This window comes from Otolemur garnettii, unplaced genomic scaffold (genome assembly GCF_000181295.1).
Source record: "Otolemur garnettii isolate 467f Iridium unplaced genomic scaffold, OtoGar3 scaffold00091, whole genome shotgun sequence".
NCBI lineage: Eukaryota > Metazoa > Chordata > Mammalia > Primates > Galagidae > Otolemur > Otolemur garnettii.
Window position 1 is genome coordinate 5446932 of NW_003852486.1, and position 19512 is coordinate 5466443.

At 42.4% G+C, this 19512-nt stretch overlaps 1 protein-coding gene and 2 pseudogenes across 1 annotated transcript in view; 2 read left to right on the forward strand and 1 right to left on the reverse strand.

The window, feature by feature from the left end:
* Nucleotides 1-2855: 2855 nt before the first annotated feature.
* Nucleotides 2856-3543, reverse strand: LOC100947056 (annotated as a pseudogene).
* Nucleotides 3544-7083: 3540 nt separating this feature from the next.
* LOC111727039 lies at nt 7084-8105 on the forward strand (annotated as a pseudogene).
* A 9665-nt stretch (nt 8106-17770) lies between these two features.
* ADAR (adenosine deaminase, RNA specific) overlaps nt 17771-19512 on the forward strand; it is a 62728-nt gene continuing 60986 nt past the window's right edge. Inside the window, exon 1 of the mRNA XM_023516415.1 lies at nt 17771-17837. The gene's annotated coding sequence lies outside the window, so the exon portion shown is untranslated. The remainder of the gene's footprint in view (nt 17838-19512) is intronic.

Genomic DNA, 19512 nt, shown 5'->3' on the forward strand with positions numbered 1-19512 from the left:
TTGGTTGCAGCCGTCATTGTTGTTTGGCGGGTCTGGGCTGGGGATTCGAACCCGCCACCTTAGGTGTACGTGGCTGGCACCTTAGCCGGTTGAGCCATAGGCGCTGAGCCAAGGTGTAGAATTCTTGACTGTTACTTATTTTCTTTTAAGACATGTTTTCCACTGTTTTGTGGCTTCCATTGATTTGTTGAAAATTTAACTTGATCTTCTTGTTGCTTTGGTTTTCAGTAGGTTTACTATGATGTGCCTAGGTATGGATTCCTTTGTGTTGATTGATCCCTGGGGAGGTTGAACCTAGCACTTCTTGAATCTATAGATTGATGATTTTTACAAGTATTGGGAAATTTTCAGCTATTAGCTCTTCAAATTTTGCTTCAGCCCCTACCCCATTCTCTCTTTTCTCATTCTGAGACTCCAGTTACACATTAGATCTTTTCACTGTGTTTCAGACGAAGTCACTTATGCTTTTTTCCGTACTTTACATTCCTTGTCTGACCATGCTTTAGCTTAGATATATTCTTCCTCTTCTTTCTTCTTCTTTTTTGTTAAGAGATGGGGTCTGTCTCTGTCAACAAGGCTAGAGTGCAGTGGTGTGATCATAGCTCACTAAAGACTTGAACTCCTGGGCTCAAATGGTCCTCCTGTCTCAACCTCCAGAGTATTTGAGATCACAGGTGTGCACCACCACCCAACAAATTATTTGCAGAAAACAGGGTCTTACTATATTGCCCAGTCTGGTCTCAAACTGCTGTACTCAAGCAATCCTCCCAATTCATCCTCCTGAGTAGCTGGGATTGCAGCCATATGCTGCCATGCCTGGTTTTAACTGCTCTGTTTTGTTTTTTTTGTTTGTTTGTTTGAGACATAGTCTCATTATGTCACCCTCAGTAGAGTACCATGGTGTCACAGCTCACAGCAACCTCAAATTCTTGGGCTTAAGCAATTCTCTTACTTCAGCCTCCCAAATAGCTGGGACTATAGGCGCCTGCCACAATGCCCAGCTATTTTTGTTGTTGTTGTTGCAGTTGTCATTGTTGTTTAGCAGGCCTAGGTCAGGTTTAAACCTGCCACCCTTGGTGCACGTGGCTGGTGCTGTAACCACTGTGCCATGGGCACCGAGCCAATTGCTCTGATTTTTTATTTCTTTTATTCTCTCAACTGTTTCTAATCAACTGTTAAATCCACCTACACAGTTATTAAATTCAGTTATTGCATTTTTTTCAATTCTAAAGTTTTCATTTGATTCTTTTTTGTAGTCTTCAGTTTTCTCCTGAAATTCTCCATCTTGCAATTTAATTTCTGGAACACATTAATTACAGTTATCTTAAATTGTGTATGATTTCTCCAGTATCTGGCCCTTCTGTTGGTCTCTTTCTGTTGTCTGTCTTGACTCAGAATTTTTGGTAGTCTTGTCTTTTTTACGTGCCTGTTTTTCATTAAATGCTAAACATTGTGTATAAAAATATATAGAGGTAATTTGAGATACTGGATGACATTCTCTTTACCCCAAGGGGACCTATTTTTGTTTATAGGAGGAATTAGGGTGAGAGCATAGAACCTGAATAAGTCTAAGATTGAGTTAATTCAAACTGAATTTCAATCTTTGAGAGTCAATTTTGATTCATTCTTATTCCTAGCCCTTTGGGATCTCAACTGTAAGTCTGGGATGTTTACCAGGATCTCTCTCATTTATACACCCTGAACTCCAGGTACTATCTCCTCAGCTTTATGAAACTCTAAATCTCTACTCAGCTTCTCACCATTAACTTTAGAGCTGGTGAATACTCTAGATGGTACCAAATCTTGGTCTCATATATATGGGATTCCCTCTTTTCTAGTATCTTGATCCCTAATCCCTTTGCTGTCTTAGTAGTTCTCTAATGCTTCCAAATAGATATTTGAGAAATATTTCATCCAGCTTTGCTAATTATTCTTTTTTGGGGGCGGGGATGGAGTTTCACTATGGTAGAGTGCTGTGGCGTCACAACTCACAGCAACCTCAAACTCTTAGGCTTAAGCGATTCTCTTGCCTCAGCCTTGCAAGTAGCTGGGACTACAGGCATCCACCACAATGCCTGGCTATTTTTGTTGTTCTTGTTGTTATCATTGTTCTTTAGCAGGTCCGGGCCAGGTTTGAACCTGTCAGCCGTGGTGTATGTGGCTGGTGCCCTAACCACTGAGCTATGGGCGCTAAGCCTGCTTATTATTTTGATGGGACCCTTGCTCTGGTTTGCAATGTCTTTGGGACATTTCCATCTATTCTGCCCAGCTTGGTGAATTTGAAAAAAGAAGCCCTTAACAGCACCCTGAGAGATTTCTTAAACTTCTTCTCAAATGTAAAATTTTGCCAGTAATAACTTTGAGAATCTATCAGAACAAAACAGGACACTCTAATCTGCCTCTCTTGTATGTTCTGACACATAAATTGACACCATTCCTGGAAGGGATGCTCAGATGAACAATTTCAAAGCCCCTTCTTTGCCTTGGCTTTCTTTATTCTCTGCTTCTTCTTCTTTTTAAACAAGCTTAATTCACTTTATTTTTCCCTTTTTTTTTTTTTTTTTTTTTTTTTGAGACAGAGCCTCAAGCTGTCCCCCTGGGTAGAGTGCTGTGGCATCATAGCTCACAGCAACCTCCAACTCCTGGGCTCAAGTGAGTCTCCTGCTTCCACCTCCCATGTAGCTGGAACCACAGGCGCCCACCACAACGCCAGGCTATTTTTTGGTTGCAGCTGTCATTGTTGTTTGGCGGGCCTGGGCTGGATTTGAACCCGCCACCTTAGGTGTATGTGGCTGGCGCCTTAGCCACTTGAGCCACAGGCGCTGAGCCCACTTTATTTTTCTTATATAAAAATGCTATGTTGTAGCCACAGCTGGAGCTTGGGTCCTCTGTACAGAGACTCTGCTGTGGATCTTGACAAGATGATCAGTGAATTCCTGGTAGGGAGACTTGGTGAATAGCGCTTCTTTCCAAAAGTCAGGAGTCAGATAGCTGTAGGTCTTAGAAATGACATTAAAAGTGGCCTTGGCAAAGTTGTCCAGGTGGCAGTGCAGCCCCCAGCTGAGGCATAGCAACCATCAACGCCAGCCATCAGTAGCAGGTTCCTGGGCAGAGGGGCTGAGACAATGCCAGTTCCTCTGGGGCAGGTATGAGACATACCATCACAGAGCCCAGAGGCTGTGGGGCTTGCTCATCTTCTTTCCCTAGTAGCCTCTCCACATGGAGACAATGGAGAGCTTAGCCAGGATGGTGGCCCCTCAAATGGCAGTGGCTACTTCTTTGGAGTACTTAACACCCAACCTGACGTGACCACTGTACTGCCCAATGACAAGAAATACCTCAAAGCTGGCCCACTGGCCAACTCAGACCTCCTTTGTACCAGCATAATCTCCAAAACCTCCTTCTTGAGAGTTACCCCCAGAAAAAGTCAATGATCTCAGACTCTTTGAAGGACAGAGGGAAGAGATAGATCTCTGAGGATTCGATTTTCATGTCCTTGACCAGGTGGCCCAACTTGGTGAGGGGCAATCCCTCCCATCCCTGGCTTTGCATTGGCAACTCCAGCCCCAAATGCTGCTGTGGAGGCCTCCTGGGGGCTCCTGGCCCTTTGGCTTTGCCCAAGTCATGGCCATTTAATGTTTCCTTGGAAAAGCTGCTGCCCTGGCTGACTTTCTCTCTGCCAAACTACCAAGCAAAACATCAACACCTACAAACCTCCTTTATCTCTTTCTAGTAGACTGTTGTGATAGGCATTCAAATTTATGTATGTCCAACCTTAAATTCTGGAGACTACAGAAAAGGCTCACAGAAATAAAGATACATATATAGGAGTTCATATAACAGAATCCTCAGCTGGAGAGGAGCCAGCGGGGGGCTGCACTGCCACCCTGGGTAACTTTGCCAAGGCTACTTTTGAGGTCATCTCACTAAAGGAATTGTGCATTTTCCTATATTTGTGTCTTTAAAATGCTGTTCCTTCTTTTGAGAACATTCTCTCTTTTTCTTTATTATCATGTGTTCCACTTCAGATACTATTGGCCTCTCCTGTCTCTAAAACCTTTAATTCCAGCTCTCGCCACTGTTGTTGGGATCAACTCTACACAGATTCCATTCACTCTCACATGGACACACAATGGCAGGCTTTACTCCACACCGACACTGGATGTCTTTCATCCCTCCTATAGATGCTAAATCATGAGACCTCAGAGGTCACACATAAAGGACACAGAAGGGCAGAGGAGGGAAAACAGGAAAACAAAAGCCAATAGAGAAATTTCTCTCTTCTTTTCCCAAGGTCATTTGTTGAATGATTGAACATATTTTTAAAATAATCCCTCGAGCAGACGTTTTTGAGACACACTTTCTACAGCTCCTTAGAGGACAGACCCATAAGATCAGTGTTCCTAGTTGCACTTAGTGGCAGCTAGTGTACAAACATATCCTCCAGGTGACTTTTCTTGTTTCCTTGTATATAAATCCAAACACTGCTTGGATAACATAAGACAACCATTAATTTGTGGACTTTGAAAGAAAAGAGGCTGGGGTGGTGGCTCATGCCTATAATCCCAGCATTCTGAAAGACTAAGGCAGGAGGATCCTTTGAGCTCAAGAGTTTGTGAACAGATGGGGAAGTGTGAGACCCCCATCTTCACTAAAAATAGAAAAACCTGTTGTCCCAGCTACTCAGGAGGCTGAGGCAGGAGGATCACTTGAACCCAGGAGCTTGAGGTTGCTGTGAGCTAGGCTGATGCCATGGCACTCTAGCCTGGGCAACAGAGTGAGACGCTGTCTCAAATAAATAAATAAATAAAATGTATGTTTTACCTACATTTTAAAATTCTGGGGTAATCAGAATACATTGTCAGAATACAATGTTAAATACACTGTTAAATTTCTGGGGTAATCACTTAAAAAGACAGTGTAAATTCAAATTGTTAGAGATAAAAACATGGAATAGGGGAAAGATACAAAAAGAACTCAATTAATCCAAAAAGAAAGTAAGGAGGGAAAGCCTAGGAATATAGAAAATGTGGAACAGAAATCAAAAAGTAAGAGAATGAAAGTCCAAATATATCAAGAATCACAATAAATATAAGTAAACCAAAATTAGCAGTTATAAGACAGTGATTGTCAATTAGGATTTTTAAAAATCTAGCTGTATACATACATGAGTATATCTAAAGCAAAAGAACTTGGAAAGGTTGAAACTAAAAGAACTGAAAACAGACAAAATAGACTTTAAGACAAGGAGCATTATAGGGGTAGAAAGGGAAAACTATGTCGTGTTATAAAATTTAATTCACTGAAAATGATAACACATGGAAACAGCCCAAGTGCCCATCGACCAATGAATGGATTAACAAATTGTGGTATATGTATACCGTGGAATACTATAAAGCCATAAAAAAGACGGAGCCTTCACATCTTTTATGTTTACCTGGATAGTGCTCAAACATATTCTTCTCAGTAAAGGATCCCAAGAATGAGAAAAAAAGTATCCAATGTACTCGATACTACTATGAAATCAATATATAACCACCTACACAATCATAAGAAAGGCATAACATAACTATAGTCCATAAAGTAGAAGGGAAGAGGAGAGAGAGGGGTAGGGATAGGGGATGTGGGAGAAGGGAGGAACCTCAGGGGGGGACCTCACCTAATGTGCATGATATAATGGTACATTTCAAAACTATTAAGAAATGAGTATAATTGTGATGGATGTGTTACTTGGTTCAATGTAAATATTTCACATTGTATGTCAAAGCAGTACCCTGAACCCCATAAATGCATCAATGTACAAAGTTATGATTTAATAATAAAAAAAATTTATAAAAAAAAAGTTTCGACTTGGCGCCTGTGGCTCAGGTGGCTAAGGCACCCGCCACGTACACCCAAGGTGGCGGGTTGGAATCCAGCCTGGCCCGCCAAACAACAATGACGGCTGCAACCAAAAAATAGCTGAGTGTTGTGTAGTCCCAGCTACTTGGGAGACAGAGGCAGGAGACTCACTTGAGCCCAGGAGTTGGAGGTTGCTGTGAGCTGTGATGATGTCACGGCACTCTACCCAGGGGGACAACTTGAGGCTCCTGTCTCAAAAAATAAAAAAAAATAAATAAAAATTTAAAAAAAGTTTCTCATCATATCAAAAAAAAAAAAAAAGAAAGAAAAGAAAATGATAACACAATTCTAAGCCTAAAAGTACCTAATAAAATATGTTTAAAATAGAAAGCATAAGGTGGTGCCCATACCTCAGTGGGTAGGGTGCTAGCCACATACACCAGAGTTGGTGGGTTTGAATTTAGCCTGGGCCTGCTAAAACAAAAACATAGCTGGGTGGTGTGGCGGGCACCTGTAGTCCCGCCCAGCAGGCTGAGGCAAGAGAATCGCTTCCACCCAAGAGTTTGAGGTTGCTGTGAGCTGTGATGTCCCAGCACTCTACCAAAGGCGACAAAGTGAGACTCTGTCTCAATAAAAAATAAAATAAAATAAAATAAAGTGAAGTGAGGGCAGTGCCTGTGGCTGAAGGAGTAGGGCACTGGCCCTATATACTGGAGGTGGCAGGTTCAAACCCGGCCTGGCCAAATAAATAAATAAATAAAATAAAGTGAAGTGAAGTGAAATAAGATAAAATAAAGTTAAAATAAAATAGAAAGCATGCATTGATAACAACCAGAAAAGCTGACAAATCTACAATCATTGTGGGAGATTTTTTTAAAAGTATCACAAAAATGGAAAAGCAAGTATCCAGTGTACTCAACATGATGCCAATAAATGATCTGATACACGCTCACACCAGAGAAAATCTCAATTCAATTCAAGATGGGGGGAGGAAGAAAGAGGGAGTGGGGAAAGGGGAGGTAGGAAGGGGAGGGGAAGGAGGAGGGAGATTGGTGTACTTCCACTTAATGGGCACAATGTGGGGGTATGGCATACCTCCTGGGGTGGGACCCAACTACAAAAGGGACTCTACCTAACAAATGCAAACATTGTAATCTCATCCTTGGTACCCTCAAATTAACCTGAAATAAAAATAAATAAATAAAAAGAAACCTTTCTGAAAGAGGGCAGGCTTGAGCAAGCATGGCGGGGCAGGGCTTCCTGGTACCCTGGCTGGAGAATGTTTTGCGGGAGCAGTTCATGCAACACCTCTACCCGCAGAGAAAACCTCTTTGTGTTGGAAGGAATTGATGTGGGGGCCTGTACAAGCAAGTGGACAGTGGATTACCTAAGCCAAGTTGGAGGGAAGAAAGAAGTAAAGATTCATGTTGTTGCAGATGAATCAGCAGATGGAATGAATGAACAGATGGACTTCATTAAACTTTACCTTTTGATGAGTTAGTTCAGAGGGCAGCTGAAGAAAAGCCTAAAGAATTCTTTATTTCAGAGATACATAATAGTTGTATAAATCCTAATATATTTCAATGAGTGCTGACATTATTTGGGGGTGAGAGTGTTTAAGGATGAGAAATACTACTTACGGTCACTTGGAGAAGACCCTAGAAAGGATGCGACAGATATCAGAAAGCAGTTTCCTTTGTTGGAAGGAGATAGTAAGTTTCCAAAATTCTTCAAAGAGGAGCAGTTCTTTCCCAGTGTTTTTGGATTAGTTCACCAGGATTACAACTTTGGACTCACTATGATGTAATGGATAACTTCTTAATACAAGTGACAGGGAAACAGCGTGTTGTACTCTTCAGTCCTCGAGATGCACAGTATTATATTTATCAGGTTCTAAATCAGAAGTTCTGAATATTGATAACCCAGACTTGACTAAATATCCACTCTTTTCTAAGGCTAGATGATATGAATGTTCCCCTGAAGCTGGTGATGTATTATTCATTCCCACATTATGGTTCCATAATGTAATTTCTGAAGAGTTTGGAGTGGGAGTGAATATCTTTTGGAAGCACCTTCCATCTGAATGCTATGATAGAACAGACACCTATGGAAACAAAGATCCTGTAGCAGCATCAAGAGCTGCACAAATTTTGGACAGAGCCTTAAGAACACTGGCTGAATTACCAGAGGAGTACAGTGACTTCTATGCAAGGCAAATGGTCTAACACATTCAACAGAAAGCCTACAGCAAGAACGTTGAGTAAATGATTAAGTGAATGCAATGCATATAAACATTTTAATAAAATTTGGCTCAAATATTGGAAAAGTATAACAAGATACAAATATTTAAACATTCATTCTTTGTTAAAATAGGAAAGATAAAGATAAGTTGATTTCAGATTTACAAATTAAATAACTGTGAAGAGGTACATATGGTACCTACTTAATACAGATTATTATAGATTTTAAAAAACATAGTTTTCAGGTACAAGTCACTAAAACTCCAACTTAACATGACTTAAACAGTAAGAAAATACATTGTATCGTGATCCATGAACTCTAGTAGAATGGACTTTAGTGTCTCTAATCCACTAATTCAGTAATGTTGTCAAGTTTCCCCCCACCCCCTTTCAACCACATCATTGGCATCATCCTCAGGCTGGCTACCCTCGTGGTCATGGGATGACTGCCAGCAGCAGTTGGGGCCTTGTGCATCTTCATTTACATGCAGCAGAAGAGTCAGGCTGGATTCCAGGGGCCCTGTCTTTTATCAGAAAGCTTTCCCAGAATTCGCTTTCAAATTTTTGGGTCTCATTGCTCAAAAGTGGCTTACACCTGTCCATCTATACAAGGCAATTGGGTCTAGTAGAGCTAAGAATTGAATCCTCTTCCTTTGAAGTATATATAAATGGGGGCAGAATGGATAATTTTTTTTGAGATAGTCTCAAGCTGTTGCCCTGGGTAGAGTGCTGTGGCGTCATAGCTCACAGCAACCTCAAACTCTTAAGCGATTTTCTTGCCTCAGCCTTCCAAGTAGCTGGAACTACAGGTGCCTGCCACAACACCCAGCTATTTTTTGGTTGTAGTTGTCATTGTTTGGCAGGCTCGGGCTGGATTTGAACATGCCAGCTCTGGTGTATGTGGCTGGCGCCCAAGCCGCTTGTGCTACAGGTGCTGAGCCTTCTTTTTTTTTTTTTTTCTTAATTTTCTTAGTCTCACTATGTTGCCCTCAGTAGAGTGCTGTGACATCACAGCTCACAACATCAAACTCTTGGGCTTAAGCGATTCCTTTGCCTCAGCCTCCCACGTAGCTGGGACTACAGGCACCCGCTATAAGGCCCAGCTATATTTTTGTTGTTGTTGTTGTAGTTGTCACTGTTGTTTGGCAGGGCTGGGCTGGATTTGAACCCGCCAGCTCTGGTGTATGTGGCTGGCGCCCTAGCCACTGAGCTACAGGACCCAAGCATGGTTAATTTTTTTTTAATCAGAGTTCTGATAGGAAAGGAAAAGGGTGGACAACCAATAACGTCTACTAACTACATTTGCCTAGATCAGAAACTTTTAACAAGCTTTTTGAAACATGCAGATTCCTAAGCCCCAACTTTGTAGACTTTGATTCAGCATGTTTGGGATTTGGTATAGATACCTAATATAGATGTCATAGAATGTTTTGATGCAATCAGAACTGAGAATTATTGAATTTGATGACAGTGATTTGGATTACTAGTTGTGTAAATTGTCCAAAACAAATGTTTGATCTGATCCTAGTCTTTCTTGACACCCAGTGTCAGGTCTTTGGTTTTTGACTATCAGAAAATAAATCAGTTTTAATTTATACCTATGTCTAAACCTTGACCTAATTAAAGTTTTCCCCACTAAATATTTTTTAATCTATTTCTTTTAAAAAAGATTTTAAAAAATGAATAAATGAGAAATCCTCATAATGTCAAAAAAGAAGCCTTTCTTTGTGACTAGTAATTCAAACAGGAAAAAAAAATCACTTAGACACAGGATATTTGAACAACAAAATTAACAAGCCTACAGTCACAGACACATACAGATCAATTTTGTATCCAACAGTGACAGGATACAAATTCTTTTCAAGCTCCTATTTCTATTTACAAGATTGGCTCATGAATCAGGCTTTAAAGCAAATATCAACAAATTTCAAAGAAAAATACATGTAGGCTCGGTGCCTGTGGCTCAAGTGGCTAAGGTGCCAGCCACATACACCCAAGGTGGCGGGTTTGAATCCAGTCCGGGCCCACCAACCAACAATGACGGCTGCAACCAGCAACCAAAAAATAGCGGGCGTTGTGGCGGGCCCCTGTGGTCCCAGCTACTTGGGAGGCTGAGACAGGAGACTCGCTTGAGCCCAGGAGTTGGAGGTTGCTGTGAGCTGTGATGCCACGGTACTCTACCCAGGGGATAGCTTGAGGCTCTGTCTCAAAAAAAAAAAAAAATGTGTGGAATATAAAAAGCAATGTTTCAAAGTAAATTTATTGCCTTACATGCTTTTTGTAGATGAGAAAAAAAAGAATGAAAATTAATAAAGTAAGCATATAATTTAAGAAATAAAAATCAAACAACAAGAGAGTGAAAGGAAGGAGATGATAATTACAGGAACAGAAATAGAGATGGAAAATGAAATAGAAAACAAAATACAGGGTGTCCCCAAAGTTGCAATACGCAGGGAAAATGGAAAATTGTAGTTAAATGTACCTTTATTTACAAAACATTCACTGTGTGTTGGCCCCCTCTTTCTACACACCCCCCCCCCGAAGTCTTCTCTCCCTCCCATGGTGAACATGTTGCATGGTATCTGTTTTCCTATGTACAGAAACGTACATAGGAACACCCCATAGAAATGAAATAGAATACAACAGAGAGAACGAACAAGGTCAAAAGTTGGTCTTTGAAAAGACCAACAAAATAAATAAATCTCTGCAATGATTTATCTAAGAAAAAAAAGAAGAAAAGGCATAAACTTTTCAGTCATTTTTCACTATAATGTGCGTTGGTAACTAACAAACCCCCAAATCTCAGGGTTTATTTCTTGCTCGCTATATATAGAGCAGTTCCACTGAGACTCTGCTGGACTTTCCTCCACGTTCTTCCTAATTCTGGGGGCCTCAATCAAGACATGCCACTTTGATGGAACAGTGAAAAGAGCAAGAAAGCAAGTGGAAGCACATACAATGTCTTATAAAGTTTCTGTTCAGATCTAATGTCACAGTCATCAAGCCCACTGATGGACTGGGTAGTTATGCATTCTCCTCCCACAAAAGGCACTTTCAATTACAAATGAATAGGTAGCAATGTATAGTCTACTTGCAAGAAAGGGAGCAAATATTTGAGGAATACTAATGTAGTTCACCATAAGTAATATTATAAATGTAAAATAAGGAATAACTACAAATAAGGCAGAGATTAAGAAGATCAGAAAACACTATCAATAACCTTATTCCAATAAACTTAAAATCTTAGATAACTGAAAAAAAATCCTAGAAGCACATTACTTGTCAAACTGATTCAAGGAGAAGTAAAATGCCTGAACCATCCCATAATTGCTAAATAACACAAAGCAGTACTGAAAAATCTTCATACGAGGAAAATACGCAGCCCAGACAGTTTTATATGTGAATGCTACTGAAACTTGAAGAGAAACATCATTCCAATCTTATTCAAATTATTCTAGAGGAGATAAAAAGAGAGAAGACTCTTTATATTATTCTATGAACCTTGAAACCCAAACAGACCAAGACAGAATGAGAAAGGAAAATACAATTCCATATTGTTCATATACAAATGCAAAATTCCTATATAGAAGATAAACAGAGAACCACGGCATATAAAATTGATACTTTATGGTCAAGTTGTTTACCCTAGGAATGCAAGGATAAGGAATTTAGTATTATAAAATCTATACATGTCATTCATCATATCAACATATTAAAGGACAAAATTATATGACCATCGCAATAGATGTAGAAAATTTTTGATTAAATTCAAACCCATTCAAGATTTTAAAATTTCACTAATCTGATATTTACAAAAAAATCTAGAAAAATATCATTCTAAATTTTTTTTTTGAGACAGCATCTCACTTTATCACCCTTGATAGAGTGCTATGGTGTCACAGCTCACAGCAATCTCCAACTCCTGAGCTTAGGTGATTCTCTTGCCTCAGTCTCCCAAGTAGCTGGGACTACAGGCACCTGCCACAACACCAGGCTATTTCTTGCAGTTTGACTGGGGCCGGGTTCAAACCTGCCACCCTTGGTATATAGGGCCGGTGCCCTAGCCACTGAGCCACAGCCACTGCCCTTGTTTTAAAATTTTTACTAAGAAATCTTTGAAAATAATTCTAAATGTGCCTTTCAAAAATCAGACTCATCAAGAATGCCCGCTGTCACCATTACTGTAATGTTAATGGATGTTATTTCCATTAACATTTTTGCTGGTACCATTGCTTTCTCACCCAAACCAGTGCAACACTTTTAAGATAAAAAAAGGTAATAAAGGCTAGAGCAGGGGGGACTGGCATTATTTTCAGATAATGGTTGTTTTCATACAAAACCCAAAAGAATCCAAAAGAATCAAGCAACAATTTATTAGAAAGTAGAGTTTAGCAAGGTGGCTTGATAAAATATCAGTATACAAAATGAAATTTATTTCTATACCAGCATCAAACAATTAGAAAGCATGATTTTAAAGGACATTATTTACAATAGAAACAAAACCTACAAAGTATCTAGGAATACCTCCCCCCCCCAATAAAAAAGATATGCAAGTCCTGGACGCAGAATAAGCATGAGTAAAAGACTTTGATGCAGATCTAATAAAAAGAAAGTTATCCCTTATTTATGTATTGGAAGACTTAAGAATCACAATGTCAATTCTTCCTAAATCCATCTATTATTTTTATGTCATTCAATGCAATGCTACCAGGGTATTATTGTCTTAGGTGGTGTGTGTGTGTGTGTGTAACTGTTACAGGAAGACAAGTCCCAATAAAGAGCACCCAAACACCATGTTTATAAGATGAAGGGCTTTATTTCAGCTGGCTGAGTGAACGGCATAGAATTCAAAATGGCTGAGCTCCCCGACTGGCTTGGTCTTTCCCTTTTTATCTCCAGTCAAAAAGTTCCAACCCACAGGTACCTTTCTAAATGGTCAGTTTGAATCAAGTGGGAGAAGCTGTTTCAGCCCCCACAGAACTACAGGAATTTACAGAAGTGGAACTTTCCAAATCCCAGGAAGTTAAGTCTACAGGCTCCTAAGAGCTGAGTCACCATGGAGAAGACCCTGCAGGTGTATCCTTGGGGTCTCCCTGAGAAGACCTCTGTTCTCCTAGACCTCACCCTTCTTAGGTATCCTTTCTCACCACTTGAGAAGCTTCTTTTAAAATATGGGAAAATATGGCCAACCTCAGTGGCTTACATCTGTAATCCTAGCATTCTGTGAGGCTGAAGCAGGAGGATTACTTGAGCTCAGGATCACTTGAGTAGGCTGAAGAAGAGTGAGACCCTGTCTCTACTAAAAATGGAAAAACTAGGCAGGTGTTGTGGTAGGTGCCTGTAGTCCCAGCTACTTGGGACTGAGGCAGGAGGATCACTTAAACCCAGGAATTTGAGGTTGCTGTGAGCTAGGCTGACACTATGGCACTTTAGTCTGGGCAACAGAGTGAGACTCTGTCTCAAATAAATAAATACATAAATAAATAAAAATATGGGAAAACAAAAGACCAAGAATAGCCAAGAAAGAAAATGAAGATGAAAATAAGGAAGATTTTTCACTGCTAATGTTGCAAGAAGATGAGGCCCAGTGGAGAGAAAAAAACACGCAAACACCCATGTTTAAAAGAGGAAGGGCTTTATTTCAACTGGTGGAGCCACAGCAGCCTAGAGTCCAAAAATGGCCACACTCTCCGACTGGCTCTGTCTTTTCCCTTTTATCTCCAGCCAAGGAATCCTGGTCCATGGATACCTTTTTCACTGGTCAGTACGAATAGAGGTAGAGAAGGCAGCATAGTCTTTTACAGAAGCAGGAGCAAGGATTATTTTCAAGGTCCTAGGAATTTAAGTTTCTGCAGATTCCTAAGAGCTGAGTCATCATGGGGAGGATTTTGTTCTTTCAGACTTTACTTTTCCCAGGTATCCTCTCTCACTAAATAGTAAGACTTTTTATAATGGTATAGTATACATATATAAATTTTCCCGCAGAATAAAATAATTGTTTAGATAGAGACTCATACCTAACTGGAATGTTTATATATAACAAAATTAGGAAAGGTGGGGCACTCATAAAAAAACTTGGGGGGAGAGGATCATTTGCATATAAAAAGTAAAATTGGCTCGGCGCCTGTGGCTCAAGTGGCTAAGGCGCCAGCCACATAAACCTAAGGTGGCGGGTTCGAATCCCCAGCCCGGGCCCACCAAACAACAATGATGGCTGCAACAAAAAAATGGCCAGGCATTGTGGCGGGCGCCTGTAGTACCAGCTACTTGGGAGGCTGAGGCAAGAGAATCGCTTGAGCCCAAGAGTTGGAGGTTGCTGTGAGCTGTGATGCCATGGCACTCTACCCAGGGGGATAGCTTGAGGCTCTGTCTCAAAAATAAATAAATAAATAAAAATAAAAAGTAAAATTGGATCTTACCTCACATACCATACAAAAAAAGTAAATTCCAGAGAGAATAAAGATGTAAGTATCAAAAGCAAAACTAAATATTTTTGGAAGAGTAAGTGAACATATATTAGGGTAGAGGGGAAAGCAGGATAAATATTTTTAAACTCAAATTTAATGAGAGAGGATACCTGGCAAGGGTAAGGTCTAGGAGAACAGAGGTCTTCTCAAGGAGACCCCAGTGATACACCAGCAGGATCCTCTCTGTGGTAATTCAGCTCTTAGGAATTTGTAGGCTTAACTTCCCAGGACCTGGAAATTTCCACCTGTGAAATTCTATATTAGTGTGGGGGCTGGAACACTTTTTATTCAAACTGGCCAATGAGAAAGGCCTGTGGGCAGGCACTTTTTAACTGGACATAAAAAGGGAAAGCCCAAGCCAGTCAGGGAGTGCAGCCATTTCAAATTCTTCTATGCTGTTAGCTCTGCCAGCTAAATAAAATAATTTTTTTCTCTTAAATACAGTGTTTGGGTGTTCTTTCTTTCCTTTTTTTTTTTGAGACAGAGCCTTAAGCTGTCACCCTAGGTAGAGTGCTATGACAACACAGCTCACAGCAACCTCCAACTCCTGGGCTAAAGTGAGTCTCCTGCCTCTATCTCCCCAGTAGCTGGGACTATAGGTGCCCGCCATAGCGTCCGGCTATTTTTTGGTTGCAGCCGTCATTACTATTTGGCGGGCCCAGGGTGGATTCAAACCTGCCAGCTCAGGTGTATGTAGCTAGTGCCTTAGCCGCCTGAGCCACAGGCGCCGAGCCTGGGTGTTCTTTCTCTCCACTGGTCCTTGCCTTCCTACAACATTAAGACCATCTGGTTCTCAAAATAGAAAGAAGACACAAGACACAAATGGGGGAATAAATTTGCAACACCTAAAACTGACAAAGAGGCTCAGTGCCTGTAGCTCAGCAGCGAGGGCGCCATACACTGGAACTGGCAGGTTCCAACCCAGTCTAGGCCTGCCAAACAATGACAACTACATTGTCATTGCTGGCATTGTGGCAGGGGTGTATAGTCCCAGCTACTTGGGAGACTGAGGCAAGAGAATCACTTAAGCCCAAGAGTCTGCGGTTGCTGTGAGCTGTGATGCCATAGCACTCTACGAGGGCGACATAGTGAGACTTTGTCTCAAAAAAATAAAAAAAAATTAAAAATAAAACTGACAGTGTCCAAAGCATACAAAGAATTTGACAAACAATTCACTAAAATAGTAGTCAAAAGATGAGCTAATACAGGGTGGCCATAAAGTTTGTATGCAATTTTATATAGTGTGCAATTTAAAATTGTACACAGACTTTATGGCCACCCTGTACAAATGAACCAAAGATAGCCTCTATTTACCTTATTTTTTCATAGCAGGCTGGCATCTGTTAGCTCAAAACCTAGTGAACACCCAACTGAAACATTTACCCACTCAGATGTTTTAAACAAAGTTCAATAAGCAGATTTTTATGCACTTACAACTGCTTGCTTTGTATACCTCATGAAACTGTACCCAACATTTGCTAGTTGTAGAAAAGACAAACCTTGTGGGCTACAAAGACCACAACTTCTTTCCTCCAGAGGTGTCTGACCCAGAAACCTCCCATGGGTTGCTGAACAGCACCACCTAGACTCTGTAAGCCCGCCCTCCTCTAGAAGTTTCCTTCCCTCTTCTGGTTTTGGGTGGTCCCCTCCATCCCATCTTTGAATCTTCTAATGCTGTGAGAACTCCCCCCTTATGCAAACCTGTCAAAGCTCATCCAAAGTAAGCTTCTGCTTGTTACTGCCACCCCCTGGCCATATCTCTTACATTGCTCAACACTTTTAGCTCTCAAATGCCCCACAGTGACATTTCACAGAAGAACTACAGATGGCCAATAAATATATAAACCAGGTGCTTGACCTCAGAGATACACTGATAAGGTCAGGATACCATTTAACTCCCACTTTATTAGCAAAGAATCAAGAATCTGAGGCGGTAGAGAAGATGTGGATGCTCGAAGGAGTGTAAACTGGTATAGCCACTTTGGATAAAAATTGGACACTATCCTATAAAGCTGAATACTGGCATACCAAAGTCCTATTAGTTCCACTCCTAGGTAAATATAACCAAGAGAAATTTTTGTGCCGTGGCAACAGAAGGCAATGCTAGTAATAACACTACTGGAAACATTAAAAGACTGAAAATTGCCTAAATGTTTGGCAGCTAGAGAATGGATAAATAAATTATGGGACATGTGGATTGTTATGTAGCAGTGAAAATAAAATGCAACTCACTGATCTAGGGTGAATCTTATTGTTTGTGAAGAAAAGTCCCAGGACACTGGTGAAGGTTTGAACACACACATAAGAAAAATCAAAGTACACTGATTGTAATAAATATAAATGTGAGGTAAGATTAAAGTGGCTCAGCGCCTGTGGCTCAAGGGGCTAAGGCGCCAGCCCCATACACCTGAGCTGGCGGTTCGAATCCAGCCCAGGTCCACCAAAACAACAATGACGGCTGCAACCAAAAAATAGCCTGGCGTTGTGGCAGGCGCTTGTACTTCCAGCTACTTGGGAGGCAGAGGCAGGAGTCCTAATCACTTAGCCCAGGAGTTGGAGGTTGCTGTGAGCTGTGATGCCACGGCACTCTACCCAGGGTGACAGCTTGAGGCTCTGTCTCAAAAAAAAAAAGAAAGAAAGAAAGAAAGAAGATTAAAGCAATGTAATGTTTGTGTAAACACAAATTCATGATTTGTGGGGGTTACTTCTGAGGGGAAGGCAAAAGCAGAAGGCGGGGATCAAGTGCAGGTTGATGAAAGTAAACCGGCAATACTGTTTCAGTCCTTGAGTAGGGTGTCAAGTTAAACGCGGTGTTCACTGTTATTTTAAAAATGAGTAAGTTTTATTTAGATTAAAAGGGCCATCCAAGGACTACAGGACGCAGCCCATTACTAACCACCTTGCGGGCCTGAGGCGGCCCTGCACCCGCAGCATCGCAGGCCTTCCGGCCGCAGCACGGTACAGATGAGTTTAACCAAGGCCTTGAACAAAAAAGAGGCTTCCTAACCCACGCTCCTACTCCCCACTGTGCCTACAACAGCAGCATTAAGAGAACATAGAGAAACCAAGGAAGACCTAGCAACAAAACTCTCGCTCGCCTTCCCGCGTCGCAGACAAAAGAGGAAGGAGTCACGTGGCTCAACCTCCCACGCCGGCGCGCCGGTGACGTCACCTGCCCGCGTCTGGCCATTGATTCCCGGCTGAAGCTGGAGAGGGCGACGTGGTGGGGGCGGGGGAAAGGTTCGGCGACCGTGGCCACCGGCGGCGTCCGGAGGAAAAGCGCGACCCGGTAAGAAGCCCTCTCCTCCTCCTCGCTCCCGGCCAGGCCGGGGCGTCCGGCTCGCGCTGTCCCCGGTGCTGGCCTTGACGGAAGGGAAAGCTCGGGACGCCTAGCGGGACCTTGAGGGGCCGCGGAGCCGGCCGGGGACGGCTGGCCGGGCCCGACGCGCAGCAGAAGCTGCGCACGATGCTCCGGCGCTCTGCCGGCTGGCGCTGCGCAGTTGGGGTACCAGGCCCTTGTTCCCACGAGCTGGGATGTGACTGGACTGCTGTCGGGGCTCGTTCTCCCGCTCGCCTTCCTGCACTTTCCTCCCTAAACCGCACGGGCCTGCGCCCTGTCCCTAGTCCTCACGTGCCTTACACGGGGAAGAGCGGGCAGCACCGTGAGAGCCGGCTGCGGCGTCGCGGCTGCAGCGCTCGGCCTCCGGCCGGGTGCGGGAGGCCTCGTTGCGTCACCTCCCTTCCCTTCCTCTGCTTGGCTTGACTCTGGGGCCCCACTAGAGGGTGAGCTGGCCCCGGGTGTGACATGTTGGTGCCAGAGTTTGGGAAACCTGCCTGCCAAAAAGGGATACCTGCTGTTGGGTTTTGAGTGCCGTGCGTGATCCGGGAGGGGAGGGTCTAGGCCTGCAGTTACCCGAGGGAGCAGAGTCTGGGTTGCTGGCGGAGGAGACTGGCCCTCAGAGGCTTGGACGGTGGATTGTGGCTACCAAGGAAGGAAGATTGCTAGAGCCAGTCCTTGAGAACAGAGAATGCGGGAGCGTCAAACTGTCAGCAAGTGCTGAGTAACGATGCCGACTTCTTTTTCTACCAGAGAGAGCTGTTCCCATCCTTTCAGTGCCCGTGAACTACCATGTTCATTATTTCATGATTATGTTGCGTTTTGCTGTGTGGAAGGCAAGGACTCAGAGTGGAAAGGGGCGTGAAATTTTGAGTCAGATCTGCTGCAGAGCAGTTGTTTGACATTGAATGACTTAACCTCGCTGCTCCTGCTTGGGTTTATCTACAAGATGACAATTATATCTACTTTGCAGGATTGTCAGAATTCGAAGTGTCTAGCTATTTTTAGTAAGGGCCCAGTACCTCGGCACTTGAACTTGCTCCCTTGATAGGTTTCCCACTGGTACAGATGCTTGAGAAGCAAGGGATCTTTTAGCTATGTTAGATGTTTGCTATTCTGCCAGGTATGATAAGCAGACTTGGAGAAGGTCTCAGAATTCATTATTTCTCTACCATAGACCTCATAAAATTCTAGAACTGGAAAGAGAGAAAATTCTAGAAGTGGAAAGAGGTTAAGATCTCACTTTATTATATTATAGTTTCTCTGTGAGCATGAGCAGTGTGCCTGACAGTGTGAAGCACCTTTACTTACACTAACCTATTTAATTCCTCCAGGAACGTACGACGGTAAGTAAGGATTATCCCAAATTTTCAGGTGGAGATTGGGTGTTGGCCAAAGTCCTGACACTAGCTAATAGCAGAGCTGGAAGTTGAAGCCAGGCCATCAGGCTGTGTGGTTTGGGTCTTGGTCTTTTTCAGTGACTAGTGCCCTACAGTGTGAACCTGGTAGTGGGGGAAGGGAGTCACAAACAGAGTTTAGGGGGCCAGGATTTACTACAAGAGTAACATCTCGGCTCGGCGCCTGTGGCTCAAGTGGCTCAGGCGTCAGCCACATACACCTAAGGTGG